Below are 14,779 nucleotides of genomic sequence, written 5' to 3' on the forward strand. Positions count from 1 at the left end.
CTGCTTGTAACAGCCCACTATTGTTCCCTTAGTGTATGATGTACACATCAGTACTAAGGATGCTGCCAATACTTAAACGTCTTCTAGCAGTAGGGGCTTACACAATAGGTCGGTGACCACAAGATAATATGCTGGAGTAGTAGATTAGGAACAAGTAATGGATAAGTCAGGAACACAGAGGGTTAAGGTCAGGACTGGGTCAGGATCTCAGCAAGGGTGGAGGAGGAACTGTGAGTTGGAATAAGAGCACTGTGCAGTTTGCAAATATCTTGTAGGTTGAGCAGAACGTAAACACTGAAGAAGCAGATAAGAGGTTAATAAACACTGGAACAGAATGAGGATTTAGGCAAGGGCTAGAAAATCTGGCAGATGGGCCAGAGTATCCACACAATAGACACAAGATGCAGAAACCTGGGACATGGACCAGCAGCTTACACAGAAGCATAGACACAAGAACCAGCAGCACTGGAGGAGAAAGGGCATTTTAATGAATAACTCCATGCAGCAGCAGCGCTGCTTGTCTCACACACATGCCAGTTGTCAGTGAAAGCAGCCCCAGGATTCCTCATGGCCGCCTGGTGTCCTGGTTGCCTAGCAACCAGCGGAGACCGCCAGGCCTAGTGTGAAAGTGATGTGACGTCCTGGTCGCTTAGCAACTATTTTGACCTGCCGGAGACATGGGCCGGGTGGCTCAGAACATTCACTTTGCAAATAAGTGCTCTCTGTGACCGCTGTTGCAAAGTTATCACGGCACATGCACAGTGCAACTTAGACACGCGCACAGTGAGTAAAGTAGGATTTATGGTCTTGCCTTGTGAAATCCTTTTCTTCGAATCCATAGTGGGCACAGGGAGGACGCTTGTATAGCCTGGAGAGGCGAGCCTGGGATCCAAATAGTTAATTTTAATTACCCAGCAGCCCAGGGCTCCTCTCCCATATACCCCTCCACCAGACCACAGCCAGCCAGTTAAGTTAGCAAGCCCGTGGCAAGGAGAGGGAGAAGGAAGGCCAGGTGCACAGAGAACCGGTATCACAGAAACTAACCACCGCAAGCCAGGTGTGTCAGTTGGGTCCCCTGTGCCCTCGATGGAGTCGAAGAAAAGGATTTAATACTTGGATCCCTGGTAGGCATCAATGGTTGACCAGTAACAGGAAGATGCCTGATTGCTCACCTAAAATAACATGCTGACAGCTTAGGAAGCCCACTTCCCAATTTTGTACACCGGGAATGAAGACTGCTGACAGAGCTGGAGGGACTCTGTCCAGTGGAGGATGCAACTGACCTCCTTCATGGCAACCAAGAGCTCTATACACCGCCCTGAGTTTCAAAACATTGATTAATAGTCAGCTCTCCTAAACCATACATTGACTTCTGACAAGACACCGCCCCCCGCGCCCAAACACTTGCATCGTTGGTGAGCAGAACTCAATCCTAGATCCAAAAGGGGCAGCCCTGAGGTGCCGATGGGAATTGTTCTACTTATCAAGAACCAGTTGAAAAGGACAGGAGTGAAACTGGGCATACTCCACCATGTCAAATGTGGAGATTGAGTAAGTATCCCAGGATCTGCATGCATGAGTGGATCAACCTCTGATGATGACTGAGGAATGTGCTAACCTTGGATTGCAGGTCATGAATCTTTTCTGCCATAAGGAAGACCCGCTGAACCTGGAATCCAGCAGAGCTCCCAAATGCAGTATCTCCTGAGAAGGCATCAATGTAAATTTTTCGCCAAATGATCAATCACTGTGTGATTCTAGAAGATCCACTGTCAGATAAATGTGGTCCACTAGAACATCCAGAGACTGGGCCAGGATAAAGAGATTGTCAAGATTAGGCAAGATGCTGATGCCCCTTTGACGAATCTGCGCTGTCATGACTGCCTTGACCTTAGTCAACACATGCATAGCCGTGGACAATCCAAGTGGTAATGCTGAAACTGGTAGTGTTCTGACCGTACTACAAAGGAAATAGGCATCCTGGATGTCAAAATATGCCATAAAATTCCGCAGTTCCATAGCCAGAATGATGGAGCGACGAGACTCATGGGCCAATTCAGGCTGGATCGCATAAGTGCGGAAAACGCTATTTGCCAATTTGTGCACTTCTAAACATGCACTCATGAGGGCATAGATTGCAGTCGCAATCTATGTCCCAGCGAGGGGCAGTGATGGGGCATCATCCCAGCGTTGAGGGGAGGGAAGGGGGTGGCCGCAGTCCAGACCACGGATGTGTGTCTGAACCGTTTGCGGGACAGGCTGCGGCGGCTGCATGATGCCACATGAAGCCACTGTGACCCAAATCGTGGCAGCCTGGTGACTGCCTTCGTGGGCTACCCTAAAGATGCGAGTGCATTGCTGTTTAGCGATGCACTTGCATTTTAGCAGGAGGAAGCACCCGGCATGCGAGGCGGCCGTGCCCTGTGCTGGGCGGTCCCCTGCATACTAGAAAACGGAGTTGTAGTCTTGTGATTTTTTTGCAAAACTACAGCTCAAGCTGAATCGGGCCCTCCATGCGGAATCAGGGTATCCACAGATACCTGTTCAGCGCTTTCAAATAGAGGATTGGACAAAATGAGCCACCCGGCTTTGGGACCAGTAAGGGGTTGCCGTAGAAACCCGTACCTCTTTGAGAGAGTTGGGGGCAAATATGATGACTTTGGAAGCCAGAAGATAGCGAACTAATCCCTGAGAGCTCTTGCTTTTCCTGGATCTGCAGGAAATCCTGTGGAGAAGAACCACGCCGGAGGATCCATCTGAAAGAATAGTGCGTATCTCTGAGACAGTGCTTCTGACTCAAGCGACTGTCATGTTCCCATCCAAACTTCAGCAAAAAACAGCCTTCCACACTGGCTCCCTGACAAGGCCAGCCCCGTCATGCAGCAGGCCTGTCAGCTGGCTTGGGAGCTGGTTATCATGTGGACAAAAACAGCTTACGTCAAGACTTAGATTCCTTGGAGGATGAGTTCTGGATTCTAGATGATGCCTGACCTCTGGCCTTGCCCTATGGACGAAATGAATACAAGATAGATGTTCTGGTCCTTGAACGTGTCGCTGAAGGAAGTAAGGCCATTGTGGATGTTGCCACTATAGTAACTATCCTTTCCAACTCTTGCCCAAAGATGATGTCGCTCAATTTTGGAAGCACCTCTAATGCTATCTTAGAGTCAGTATCAGCATGCGAGGAATGTAGCCAGAGGGCTCTCATGGCCATAACAGTAGATGCCGATACCCTAGAGGTTAATACTCCAGTGTCAGTGGCCGCCTCACCCAGGTAGGAACCTATCTGCTTAATATGCCCCACTAGAGGCAATAATTCCTTTCTACTGGTGCCAGAGCTAAGACCAGCCTCCTAATTTATATATTTATTTATAAATGGTTTATTATATAGCGCAGCATATTTAGTTTCACTTTACAATTTAAGCAGTATATAGAACAAAACTGGGTAATAACAGACCGATATAGCGATAGAATGGCCCTGCTCACAAACTTACAATCTATAGGGAAATAGGCATTGATACACAAGGATAGATGCTACCTACAGGGCCGGTGCAATGTTTCTCAGCACCCTAGGCAAATTGTCAGCTGCCCCCTTCCTCAGTACCCAGCCCCTCAGGTGAAAAAGTGTGAAGTCAGCGTCTTATAAGTGCCACTTATAATATATATTTATATTCACATCTTAATGTTTTGCCATGTTAGTTTGGCCATCCACAGTACTAGAAAGGCGCTGCCGCTGCAAATCCCTTGCTGGTCAAATGAATGGCAGACAGCTCAGGTGTGAGGCGACCGTGGTTGTCCTCCTGGTTGTCCTCCTGGTTAATGCTGTGGCTCTGGATGAGGGTGGACAGCCTCAAAGTGCCCCTTAAAATGCACTTGTGCACGGGGTAGAGACTGCCGGGCTTGGACACCCTGTCACCGGTGTCTGTCAGGGACGGCTGAGGATGGGGGGGGGGGTTGGGGGGAGGGGATCATCTGGTGTTTCACAAAGCCCTTGCCACCCCAGGTGAAGGTGCTGCCCCCGGTCATGGCCTCTTCCTTGGACTCCAGCAGCTCCCCGCAAGTCTGAGGGAGTGGCTCTTCTTTCCAGTCATGGGGTCGAGGGAAGGGGGGCGAGCAGAGCAGGAGAGGCAGAACATGCGGCTCCAGCCATGGCCCGGTAGATTCAACATGGGTGATCATGGAGCGACTGCCTCACAAGCAAAGTACACATCTTGTTACAGCCTTGTCATCTTGTCACCATTGGGCAGCTGGAGGGGGGGGGGGGCTAGGAGTAGTATGTGGGCGGCAGGAGCCTGCTGCACCCCCTGAGTCCGCAATCCGCCACGGGGGGGACACATGCCCGAGCCTGCAAGGGGAGTGTGGGCATCATGCTCGAGATTGAGGTGGGTGGGGTAGGGGGTGCAGGGATCAATTCCAGAGTGTTGTAATGGAGCGAGGGCCAGGTCAGGAATATGCAAGGCAAGGTGCTATCACTGGGGTGGGGGGGGGGGGAGTCGGCAGAATTGCATGCAGGGAGAGGAACTTCCAGTCTTACAAGGCATTAAAAACTCTGCACATAAAAAGAGCTGGCTTATCACCCGATGGGTTACACTCACCATTGATAACAATTGAGTGGCTACAACATCCCTGCTCCTCATCTCTTAAGGAAGAGCAGGAGCTTGGGTGAGCTTAGGTGGAGGGAATAAAGAAAGCATTTTCTATTCATCGTGTAGTGCTACCCTCCAGTGGCCGGCGCTCATAGGCAGCTGCCTAATGGTAGCGCCGGCCCTGGCTACCTATTGTTGCATAATGGTCCTCCCAGATTGCAAATGTTCTTATTGGGCTGTATGATATGGTCACCTAGCAATGTTGGCCAAAGGTCAGGAGGATGTGAAAGTGAAGAAAGCCAAAATATGTGAGGTTATGTGTGGACTGTATAGAGAACACGTAATTAGATAGGGAGGCATTGAAGGTTTTGTGAGTGGGTCCAGAATTTGATAAGATTTTCTGAAGAGGTGAGTTTTCAGGGAACGCTTGAAGGTTTGGAGACTAGAGGTGAGTCTGGCCTGCCGACAACGGCCTTAGCCACCCAGGCCAAAGCCCCCGCTTTGTTATAAGCTGTCTTAAGAAAGGTCTCCAGCTTCCTAGCTGTGGGATCCCTCAGAGAGCCTTACCCTAATCCTCCCCCTAGTGCCTAACCCTAACATCCCCTCCTGCAGCCTATCCTTAACCCTCCCCATCATACTGGGTGTAGTATGGTATGCCGGCGGTTGGGCTCTCGGCCACCAGCATACCTACAGCTGGGCGAGCGCAAATGAGCCCCTTGCGCTCCACACTATCTATTCTCCCTCCAGGGGGGTCGTGGACCCACAAGAGGGAGAAGAAGTGTCGGTATACCGGCTGTCGGGATTCCAGCGCCGATATGCTGGTCGCCGGGAGCCCGACCGCCGGCAAAGTATGAAGGGTGGTGTTCACTTACATTTGGGATTGTGACCGTTGGAATTCCGGTGTCATTATACTGAGCGGTTTCGGGAGTCTGATGCTGGTCTGACCGCCTGCATCCTGATTATCTGGATGCAAACTACATCCTGTGCTGAGGCAGGCAGATTTAAATTGGCCACTTAGCTTTAATTAGGAGGTGGAGAAAGGGGAGGAAAAGACCTGAGATGGGCTGTCTGCACTGAGGGAGTGAGCTCAGGAGTGGGAAAGGGGCTAACAGGTGGAGTCTTTCTCCCCCTCTGGTTTGGACCCCAGGAAATGCTGTCACTGCTGCAAGCTGTATTCCCATTCAAAATGCCTTGGTGGTCTAGTGAATAGAGCAGGGACCCCTGGACCAACACTGCCAGTACTGACAGTGGTCTCCACACCAGCGGTGTATAGCAGCAAGCGGGGAGCTACCTTACCTGTCACCTGTGCTTCCGGGTGTGGCTGCGGGAGATGTATGTGCAGTCCCCTCCTGGAATCCGACGGAAGACACGGACCTGCTCGCCAGAGCTGCTGCCACCAGGGCTGGGGTAGTTGGAGCAGTAGTGACGGTGTCCTATAGAATGCCTTTCACTGCTTGCTCTTTTAAAAAGTTGATTACAATAAATAAAAATAATGGGGAATCACTTAAAAGCAGCCTCCCTCAAAATGGTGCCATCTCTTGCCGGAAGCAAACTGAAACTTGCTGGCCGGGGTCTTACCTCCCAACATGACCCTCTCCAGGAGGAACAGAATGCTCTGCTCCTGGACTTTTCTCTTAATTGATAATTGCCGTCACCTGATTTGAACAGGTTAATGGATAAGAATGGTGTTTCAGCACAGGTGCTGGCAATCATAAATTAATAGGGAAATCCAGGAGCAGAGCATTGTGTCCCTCCTGGAGAGGATCATGCTGGGAGATATGCGGGTTATAGGGGAGAGTGGGCTGCTGGATAATTAAAATTAACTGTTTGGTGCTGAGGCTCTCATCTCCACCATCCTCCTTGTGCCCCCTAGTGGAGGAAATCAGCATTGCATACACCACTGAATCAGGCCCCTTGTGATTTCATAAAAGATTGCAGTGTTTCCTGGAGAATGCCCAGATACCTTCCTTTCTAATGTAGTTTAAACAGCAAAATATGTCTACCAAGGGGCTGTTATTTATCCTTGCTCTCTGAGTACCCGGCATATGAGCACATTCTAGAACATAGTCTTCACAATGGTCATGGTTCTCCAATGGATCATGCAAAGTAGAGCAAATAAAAGTGTAGAGTGCAGAACCTTTAATACCCCTTTCACATCGCAATGCCGGGTCCCACCTGGGAATTCGAAACGGGTCCTTCTCGGGTGGGACCCGGCATTGGACCTTTCACATTGGTTTCCCTGACCCGGCAATATTCCGAGACGGGTTGCCATGGGGGCGGGGGGGGGGGGGGGGGGGCGGTATCATCAGGTGCAGGGGCAGCGCTGGGGATGACATCATCTCCGTGCTGCTTCTCTCTATACAGTGGACGGGTCGCAACAACTGCCTCTCTCTATATAGTAAACGGGCCGGGTCGCATCGACACGGCAACCCATTCACACTGCACCTGACCCGGTATTTAACTCTGGAATAACCCTGCTTTATTACTGGGTTGCATTACTGGGTCAGGGGACCTGGGAATTCGGGAGTGACTCCTTTCACACTGCACAGTAACCCGCGTCGACCCGGCAATATACCAGGTCGATACAGGGTTATTTTTGCTGTGTGAAAGAGGTATAAGAGATTCTGGCAGACCAACAAATGTTATTCAACCTGGATCTATTGTCCAGGTCATCAGTTTTGTTCCATAATTGAAATTTTAGATTTCTGCAGTTTGGTGTAATCATATTTTAAATTAGCAATGTCTTAAAAATCATCCCCTACTCGTTCTGTGTGCTCAGCCTCTAAATTGAGGTAGGTCACTTGATGTATCTGACATTTAATCTCTGAGAGCCTGTGCTGCTTGTCCTGCAATTACATTCTCATAAGTAAAAACCTGGGACCCGTTTACACTATAGGAAGAGCTGGCGCTTGGTTATGTGCCGGCACTGGACATGTAAGCAGTGATGTCATCGACCCAGCAATAGTCCGGGTCCTGCTGCGAGTCTGAAAAAGGTCTCAGCCAGGCTGCACCCAGGGAGGTTGGACCCGTATACAAAATCCTGGCATTTTAATCTGAAAGGGGTATAAAACATTCCTTAAATGGGTTGTCTAATCTAACATGTCCTTCTGGGAAGCAAATAGGGCACCCCGTCAGCCAGCACTCCCTGGCCATACCTAAAGACGTGTTATTTTTTTCCCTGCATTTTACAGTGCAGTACAGTACATCCAGTCATTTTAATAGTACACAATCAAGTTTCCTTCAAAATGTCTGGAGGACCCATTGTATAGGAAAATGTAGGCCATTTTATTCTACCATTGTGCCTCATGCCAGAAAAAGATTGTAAATTGTCACCTTGAAAAGTTAGCATTTATCACAGTGCCTAAATGAAGAGCAACATATGTGCAGATAAGCCTTAAACAAATGAATCATATTGAAAGTTCCTGAGCCATGTCTCCCAGTCGTCACAAATGGGTTTGTAATGTTGAAGTTAAAATTAGAATTGGATTAAGAGCTGCCAGGGGAAATTTCACTTTGTATACTCTGGGAAATTGATGAGCTATATTGTGTACTGCATCTACACATATAGAAAAAAAATCTGTTTAATATTTTCTAATGAGAAAAAGAACAGGACTAGAACACTGCAAGTAGTGTATGGAACTCATGGAAAATGAAATCTGACAAATTAATAAGAAACACTTTTGTTTATGTGATTTTTCTAAAAAAAATATTTTGCCAAATAACCACTGGTGTTATGGTTCTGTTTGTTTGTTTGCTGCTAATAATATTGCTAGTGGAATTATACGTCAAACACAAATGTGTTTAACATGCGTATTTGCTTAGTGTTATTACCAGCATCTGGAACCCCTACGAGATTAATGATTCCCAACTTTGGTTCACGCCCCCTGTTTTTTCAACACTCCCCTTTTTATAAGTAGCAGTGACTAGTGATACCTGGTGTGGAGCTGGAAAGGAATGCTTTCCAATAGAGTTACTGTGCTGGATCTCTTCAGCGACAAAAAAAAAACTGTATCGCGCCAAAGACGAGAGTAGTATTGGCTGTGAGGGTCATGGTGAAGGGAAAAATACTGATTACAGACTCCTTATCTGTATAAAAGTAGTGTTGAAATAGACTATTATTTCAGCCTCTGAAGCATTTTGCAGCACCATGTAATACCATCTGGTCTCTGCCTAGTTGGTCAAAGGATTTATCCTACAACAAGTTAATGAACCAAAACATACCCCCAGGCTATGTCAGAACTACCTTTGAGGAAAATAGTAAGACCGTAGATAGTCTTCATATCATGGCCACCAAAGTTTCCATACTTATACCCCACCAGTGGCGTCAGAAGGGGGAGGGGGGGGGGTGTTCCGGTGCAGATCTGCAGACGGGTGTCACCCGCCGAGGGGTGACACCAAAATACCGGCTCCTGCTCAGTGACAAGAGCCGAGTGCTGCACTGTTACATTATGTGAAAATATGCCATGCTGGTAAAGAAGCAGTGGTGGCTTTACGCTACGAGTTCTATTATTTTTATGTCCACTAAACATGAGAGTGTTTTTCATAGTAAGAAAGAACGCTTATAATAAGCCTGGACCCCATTATCTGTCTCCAAAAAAAATACAGCCTTCCATACCACTGACGTAGGACATCTCTCAGTGAGAGTCTGTGATGGCCCTGAAGGGACGTACACACGGTGCGATATTAACATACCGTTATGGACTATGTAGTCCATGTCGGTAGAAAACATAGTGCATGTTGCACTGCGTGGAAGCACCTTACGATGCTGATGCGTGGTCCCGCGGGATTGGCATCGAAAGGAAATATAGACTGTGAAGGCAGGCCAATATTGACTATATAGGAGGTTAATACCTCCGGGCAGATAGTATAGTTGATATCGTAGGTAGCCTTTAAATAGCACCGTGTGTACCCGGCATTGGTGGGAGTTTGCATAATCTCACAAGTATATACAGATGTGTCCTCTTACATCCTTGCTGCAGTCACACTAAACAGCCCTTCAAGTCGCACCATGACGTGGCGAGACTCTGTAGTGTTGAATGTCTTTTTTGGTGATTTTTTTCCCTTGCAAAAATGCGGCTTAGGTGCAGTGTAATGTAATAGGATGCATGAATAGCTTCTGCTGATTAAAATTATATGCAGCATGTGTTATTGCGGATCTATCTGCATCTGAAATGCCACGTTACAGTGTTTCCCAGGAGAACACTGTAGCATAACATTTTGTATGCTAATACAGCCACAGATACAAACAGAATATAGGTATGCTGCAGATCATATTAATCAGCAGAAGTCTAAGACGCATTTTCGCTGAAAAATAAATAAAAAAAGACGTTCAGTGCTACCGAGTCACATGGCACTCATGCGTTACATGTAACGTGCCTTATAGCGCACAGAGGAAAGATGAAAAAGGACACATCTGTATCAAAGGAATTTGTAGCCCTATATATATATATATATATATATATATATATATATATATATATATACAAACACTCACTTCCTCCACAATGGAAAAAAGAAATTAGACCAGCACTCACGTTTGAAAGAAGGAAAAGGGTTTTTTATTCCTGACAATCCATCTGGAAATACCCACTGCTACGATCCGCCCAACAGCTGTTTCAACGCTTTCTGGTTTTCATCAGGGGCCCCTGATGAATTTTGATGTAGGCATTTCATACTGATCCCTTTGAAACAATGCACATACAACTCACTGTAAGCAGGACCACTAGCTAGTGATGTGTATCGGACATTTTTCGGGTTTTGTGTTTTGGTTTTGGATTCGGTTCCGCGGCCGTGTTTTGGATTCGGACGCATTTTGGCAAAACCTCCCTGAAAATTTTTTGTCGGATTCGGGTGTGTTTTGGATTCGGGTGGTTTTTTACAAAAACACCTCAAAAACCGCTTAAATCATAGAATTTGGGGGTCATTTTGATCCCATAGTATTATTAACCTCAATAACCATAATTTCCACTCATTTCCAGTCTATTCTGAACACCTCACAATGTTATTTTTAGTCCTAAAATTTGCACCGAGTTCGCTGGATGACTAAGCTAAGCGACCCAAGTGGCCGACACAAACACCTGGCCCATCTAGGAGTGGCACTGCAGTGTCAGACAGGATGGCACTTCAAAAAATAGTCCCCAAACAGCACATGATGCAAAGAAAAAAAGAGGTGCAATGAGGTATCTGTGTGACTAAGCTAAGCGACCCAAGTGGCCGACACAAACACCTGGCCCATCTAGGAGTGGCACTGCAGTGTCAGACAAGACGGCACTTCAAAAAATAGTCGCCAAACAGCACATGATGCAAAGAAAAATGAAAGAAAAAAGAGGTGCAAGATGGAATTGTCCTTGGGCCCTCCCACCCACCCTTATGTTGTATAAACAGGACATGCACACTTTAACAAACCCATCATTTCAGCGACAGGGTCTGCCACACGACTGTGACTGAAATGACTGGTTGGTTTGGGCCCCCACCAAAAAGAAGCAATCAATCTCTCCTTGCACAAACTGGCTCTACAGAGGCAAGATGTCCACCTCCTCCTCATCGTCCGATTCCTCACCCCTTTCACTGTGTACATCCCCCTCCTCACAGATTATTAATTTGTCCCCACTGGAATCCACCATCTCAGGTCCCTGTGTACTTTCTGGAGGCAATTGCTGGTGAATGTCTCCACGGAGGAATTGATTATAATTAATTTTGATGAACATCATCTTCTCCACATTTTCTGGAAGTAACCTCGTACGCCGATTGCTGACAAGGTGAGCGGCTGCACTAAACACTCTTTCGGAGTACACACTGGAGGGGGGGCAACTTAAGTAAAATAAAGCCAGTTTCTGCAAGGGCCTCCAAATTGCCTCTTTTTCCTGCCAGTATACGTACGGACTGCCTGACGTGCCTACTTGGATGCGGTCACTCATATAATCCTCCACCAGTCTTTCAATGGTGACAGAATCATATGCAGTGATAGTAGACGACATGTCAGTAATCTTTGGCAGGTCCTTCAGTCCGGACCAGATGTCAGCACTCGCTCCAGACTGCCCTGCATCACCGCCAGCGGGTGGGCTCAGAATTCTTAGCCTTTTCCTCGCAGCCCCAGTTGCGGGAGAATGTGAAGGAGGAGCTGTTGACGGGTCACGTTCCGCTTGACTTGACAATTTTCTCACCAGCAGGTCTTTGAACCTCTGCAGACTTGTGTCTGCCGGAAAGAGAGAAACAACGTAGGTTTTAAATCTAGGATCGAGCACGGTGGCCAAAATGTAGTGCCCTGATTTCAACAGATTGACCACCCGTGAATCCTGGTTAAGCAAATTAAGGGCTCCATCCACAAGTACCACATGCTTAGTGGAATCGCTCTGTTTTAGCTCCTCCTTCAATCTCTCCAGCTTCTTCTGCAAAAGCCTGATGAGGGGAATGACCTGACTCAGGCTGGCAGTGTCTGAACTGACTTCACGTGTGGCAAGTTCAAAGGGTTGCAGAACCTTGCACAACGTTGAAATCATTCTCCACTGCGCTTGAGTCAGGTGCATTCCCCCTCCTTTGCCTATATCGTAGGTAGCTGTATAGGCTTAAATGGCCTTTTGCTGCTCCTCCATCCTCTGAAGCATATAGAGGGTTGAATTCCACCTCGTTACCACTTCTTGCTTCAGATGATGGCAGGGCATGTTTAGGAGTGTTTGCTGGTGCTCCAGTCTTCGGCACGCGGTGGCTGAATGCTGAAAGTGGCCCGCAATTCTTCGGGCCACCGACAGCATCTCTTGCACACCCCTGTCGTTTTTTAAATAATTCTGCACCACCAAATTCAATGTATGTGCAAAACATGGGACGTGCTGGAATTTGCCCACATGTAATGCACGCACAATATTGGTGGCGTTGTCCGATGTCACAAATTCCCAGGAGAGTCCAATTGGGGTAAGCCATTCTGCGATGATGTTCCTCAGTTTCCGTAAGAGGTTGTCAGCTGTGTGCCTCTTATGGAAAGCGGTGATACAAAGCGTAGCCTGCCTAGGAACGAGTTGGCGTTTGCGAGATGCTGCTACTGGTGCCGCCGCTGCTGTTCTTGCTGCGGGAGGCAATACATCTACCCAGTGGGCTGTCACAGTCATATAGTCCTGAGTCTGCCCTGCTCCACTTGTCCACATGTCCGTGGTTAAGTGGACATTGGGTACAACTGCATTTTTTGGGACACTGGTGACACTTTTTCTGACGTCTGTGCACATTTTCGGTATCGCCTGCCTAGAGAAATGGAACCTAAATGGTATTTGGTACCGGGGACACAGTACCTCAATCAATTCTCTAGTTCCCTGTGAATTAACGGTGGATACCGGAAACACGTTTTTCACCACCCAGTCTGCCAAGGCCTGAGTTATCCGCTTTGCAGCAGGATGACTGCTGTGATATTTCATCTTCCTCGCAAAGGACTGTTGGACAGTCAATTGCTTACTGGAAGTAGTACAAGGGGTCTTCTGACTTCCCCTCTGGGATGACGATCGACTCCAAGCAGCAACAACAGCAGCGCCAGCAGCAGTAGGCGTTACACTCAAGGATGCATCAGAGGAATCCCAGGCAGGAGAGGACTCGTCAGACTTGACAGTGACATGGCCTGCAGGACTATTGGCTTTCCTGTCTAAGGAGGAAATTGACACTGAGGGAGTTGGTGGTGTGGTTTGCAGGAGCTTGGTTACAAGAGGAAGGGATTTAGTTGGCAGTGGACTGCTTCCGCTGTCATCCAAAGTTTTTGAACTTGTCAATGACTTCTTATGAATGCGCTCCAGGTGACATATAAGGGAGGATGTTCCTAGGTGGTTAACGTCCTTACCCCTACTTATTACAGCTTGACAAAGGCAACACACGGCTTGACACCAGTTGTCCGCATTTCTGTTGAAGTAATTCCACACCGAAGAGGTGATTTTTTTTTGTCATTTGACCAGGCATGTCAATGGCCATATTCGTCCCACGGACAACAGGTGTCTCTCCGGGTGCCTGACTTAAACAAACCACCTCACCATCAGAATCCTCCTTTCAATTTCCTCCCCAGCGCCAGCAACACCTATATCCTCATCCTGGTGTACTTCAACAGTGACATCTTCAATTTGACTATCAGGAACTGGACTGCGGGTGCTCCTTCCAGCACTTGAAGGGGGCGTGCAAATGGTGGAAGGCGCCACCTCTTCCCGTCCAGTGTTGGGAAGGTCAGGTATCGCAACCGACACAATTGGACTCTCCTTGGGGATTTGTGATTTAGAAGAACGCACAGTTCTTTGCTGTGCTTTTGCCAGCTTAACTCTTTTAAGTTTTCTAGCAGGAGGATGAGTGCTTCCATCCTCATGTGAAGCTGAACCACTAGCCATGAACATAGGCCAGGGACTCAGCCGTTCCTTGCCACTCCGTGTCGTAAATGGCATATTGGCAAGTTTACGCTTCTCCTCAGACGCTTTTAATTTAGATTTTTGGGTCATTTTACTGAACTTTTGTTTTTTGGATTTTACATGCTCTCTACTATTACATTGGGCATCGGCCTTGGCAGACGACGTTGATGGCATTTCATCATCTCGGCCATGACTAGTGGCAGCAGCTTCAGCACGAGGTGGAAGTGGATCTTGATCTTTCCCAATTTTATCCTCCACATTTTTGTTCTCCATTTTTTAATGTGTGGAATTATATGCCAGTAATATATCAATAGCAATGGCCTACTACTATATATACTGCGCACAAAAACTTGAATGCACCACAGGTATGGATGGATAGTATACTTAATGACACAGAGGTAGGTAGAGCAGTGGCCTACTGTACCGTACTGCTATATATTATATACTGGTGGTCAGCAAAATTATGCACTGTCCTACTACTATATATATACTGCGCACAAAAACTTAAATGCACCACAGGTATGGATGGATAGTATACTTGACAACACAGAGGTAGGTAGAGCAGTGGCCTACTGTACCATACTGCTATATATTATATACTGGTGGTCAGAAAAATTATGCACTGTCCTACTACTATATATACACTGCGCACAAAATCTTAAATACACCACAGGTATGGATGGTTAGTATACTTGACGACACAGAGGTAGGTAGAGCTGTGGCCTACTGTACCGTACTGCTATATATTATATACTGGTGGTCAGAAAAATTATGCACTCCTACTACTATATATACACTGCGCACAAAAACTGAAATGCACCACAGGTA

The 14,779-nt window shown here is 47.4% G+C and overlaps 1 protein-coding gene across 5 annotated transcripts in view; it reads left to right on the forward strand.

The window, feature by feature from the left end:
* Positions 1-14,779, forward strand: part of OGDHL (oxoglutarate dehydrogenase L) — a 245,586-nt gene that overhangs the window by 210,319 nt on the left and 20,488 nt on the right. The gene's annotated exons all lie outside the window — the stretch shown is intronic.

This window comes from Pseudophryne corroboree, chromosome 3 (genome assembly GCF_028390025.1).
Source record: "Pseudophryne corroboree isolate aPseCor3 chromosome 3, aPseCor3.hap2, whole genome shotgun sequence".
NCBI lineage: Eukaryota > Metazoa > Chordata > Amphibia > Anura > Myobatrachidae > Pseudophryne > Pseudophryne corroboree.